This window comes from Pleurodeles waltl, chromosome 8 (genome assembly GCF_031143425.1).
Source record: "Pleurodeles waltl isolate 20211129_DDA chromosome 8, aPleWal1.hap1.20221129, whole genome shotgun sequence".
NCBI lineage: Eukaryota > Metazoa > Chordata > Amphibia > Caudata > Salamandridae > Pleurodeles > Pleurodeles waltl.
In genome coordinates this window covers 1517697022-1517700137 of record NC_090447.1, presented here as the reverse complement: position 1 = coordinate 1517700137, position 3116 = coordinate 1517697022, and the positions used below count along the sequence as shown (strand labels likewise).

Genomic DNA, 3116 nt, shown 5'->3' with positions numbered 1-3116 from the left:
TTTTTGGAGTCAGCTTCCGGTGACGTTTTATTTAATTAATAAAACCTTTCATCAACCTAATTGACATACCATCAGTACAAGACAGTACGTGTTTTCTATCTTCCTTTGAAAATGGATTCCACCTCTCTTGCCTTCAGCTTTGACTTCCATTATTTGCCGTTTCTATCTCGATTTTAGGGTAAACTGTAGCCTGCATCATTTTCCATCTAACCTTGGACCAAAGTGTCAGATGATATAGCTTGCTTCCTCATGCCACACATTTCTGTGTATTAGATTGCTAGCCTATTTAGCGTTTAGAAAAAAAGAAATACCTAGCTTGCGCAATAAAAAATAAATTGACTAATTGTGCCCAGTTAGCTGCAGAAGGATACAGCATACTTTAACACATGGATGTACCCTCCTAGTGATTGATCAGATGCCCACTTGTGGCCTACAATGATTAAGAATCATCAGGAAGGTATTCTCTGACAACTGGCCGAAATAGCTCAGTTGGGAGAGCGTTAGACTGAAGATCTAAAGGTCCCTGGTTCAATCCCGGGTTTCGGCAAGGACTGAGCACCTAGCTAATTAGGTGTAGTTCTCTCTTGGAGTCAGCTTCAGTAGACATTTTAGTTCATAGATGAAACCTTTCAATAACCTGATCGACATACCATCAGTAGAGCACAGCACTTGCGTTCTATCTTCCTTTCAAAATGGCTTCCACCTCTCTTGCCTTCAGCTTTGACTTCCATTATTTCCAGTTTCTATCTTGATTTTAATGTAAAGCTTAGGCTGCATCATCTTCTATTTTCCCACGAACCAAGCTGTCAGATGATATAGCTTGCTTACTCATCCCACACATTTGTGTGCCTATTCAGAGTTTGGAATAAAAGAAGTACCTAGGTTGCGCACCAAAAAAGTAAATGAGTAAATGCACCCAGTTAGCTGCAGAAGGATACCGGAAGTTTAAGACATAGCTGTACCCTCAAAGTGAATGATTTCGAGGTGTATGTCTTGTCTTCAATGATTAAGAAGAAAACGGAGGGACCTGTGAAATAACTGGCCGAAATAGCTCAGTTGGGGGAGCGTTAGACTGAAGATCTCAAGGTCCCTGGTTCAATCCCGGGTTTCGGCAAAGACTCAGAAGACAGCTTGTTAGGTGTGTTTCTTTCTTGGATTCAGCTTCTGGTGACGTTTTATTTAATTGTTAAAACCTTTCATCAACCTAATTGACATACCATCAGTACAAGACAGTACTTGTTTTCTATCTTTCTTTCAAAATGGATTCCACCTCTCTTGCCTTCAGCTTTGACTTCCATTATTTACTGTTTCTATCTTGATTTTTAGGTAAACCGCAGTCTGCATCAGTCTCCATCTTTCCATGAACGAAAGTGTCGTATGAAATATCTTGTTTACTCATGCCACACATTTCTGTGCATTAGAGTGCTAGCCTATTTCGAGTTTAGAAAAAAAGAAATACCTAGCTTGCACAATAAAAAACGAATTCCCTAATTACACCCAGTTAACTGCAGAAGGATACAGCAAAGTTTAAGACATAGCTGTACCCTCACAGTGAAGGATTTAGACTTCTGTGTCTTGTCTACAATGATTAAATAAGATACGGAAAGCTTTTCGTGACACCTGGCTAAAATATCTCAGTTGGGAAAGTGTTAGACTAAAGTTAAAAAAGGTCCTTGGTTCAATCCTGGGTTGTGCCAAAGACCAAGCACTCAGCTTGTTAGGCATATTTCTTTCTTGGAGTCACTCTCAAGTGACATTTTATTTCATTGATAAAAACTTACATCAACCTGATCGACATGCCATCGGTACAAACGAGCACTTATTTTCTATCTTCCTTTCAAAATGGCTTCCACCTCTCTTGCCTTCAGCTTTGACTTCCATTATTTCCCGTTTCTATCTTGATTTGAATGTAAACCGTAGCCTGCATCATCTTCCATTTTCCCATGAGCCAAACTGTCAGATGATATAACTTGCTTAGTCATGCCACACATTTCTGTTTATGAGAGTGGTAGCCTATTCAGAGTTTAGAAAAAAAGAAGTACCTACCTCGCGTAGCAAAAAATTAAAGGAGTAATTGCCCCCAGTTAGCTACAGAAGGATACAGCAAAGTGTAACACATAGCTGTACCCTCACAGTGAATGATTGCGACTTATATTTCTTGTCTACAATGATTAACAATAATAAGGAAGGCACTGTGAAAAAACGGGCTGAAAGAGCTCAGTTGCGAGAGCGTCAAACTTTAGATCTAAGGGTCCCTGGTTAAATCCTTGGTTTGGTCAAAGACTGAGCAGCTAGTTCGTCAGGCATGTTTCTTTTTTGGAGTCAGCTTCCGGTGACGTTTTATTTAATTAATAAAACCTTTCATCAACCTAATTGACATACCATCAGTACAAGACAGTACGTGTTTTCTATCTTCCTTTGAAAATGGATTCCACCTCTCTTGCCTTCAGCTTTGACTTCCATTATTTCCCGTTTCTATCTCGATTTTAGGGTAAACTGTAGCCTGCATCATTTTCCATCTAACCTTGGACCAAAGTGTCAGATGATATAGCTTGCTTCCTCATGCCACACATTTCTGTGTATTAGATTGCTAGCCTATTTAGCGTTTAGAAAAAAAGAAATACCTAGCTTGCGCAATAAAAAATAAATTGACTAATTGTGCCCAGTTAGCTGCAGAAGGATACAGCATACTTTAACACATAGATGTACCCTCCTAGTGATTGATCAGATGCCCACTTGTTGCCTACAATGATTAAGAATCATCAGGAAGATATTCTCTGACAAATACCCGAAATAGCTCAGTTGGGAGAGCAGTAGACTGAAGATCTAAAGGTCCCTGGTTCAATCCTGGGTTTTGGCAAGGACTGAGCACCTAGCTAATTAGGTGTAGTTCTCTCTTGGAGTCAGCTTCAGTAGACATTTTAGTTCATAGATGAAACCTTTTAATAACCTGATCGACATACCATCAGTAGAGCACAGCACTTGCGTTCTATCTTCCTTTCAAAATGGCTTCCACCTCTCTTGCCTTCAGCTTTGACTTCCATTATTTCCAGTTTCTATCTTGATTTTAATGTAAAGCTTAGGCTGCATCATCTTCCATTTTCCCATGAACCAAG

At 39.6% G+C, this 3116-nt stretch overlaps 1 non-coding gene across 1 annotated transcript; it reads left to right on the top strand.

Annotated features, from left to right (window-relative positions):
• The first annotated feature begins 474 nt into the window (after positions 1-474).
• TRNAF-GAA (transfer RNA phenylalanine (anticodon GAA)) lies at positions 475-547 on the top strand. Its single transcript has one exon. It is a non-coding gene; the product is annotated as a tRNA-Phe (tRNA).
• The last annotated feature ends 2569 nt before the right edge of the window (positions 548-3116 follow it).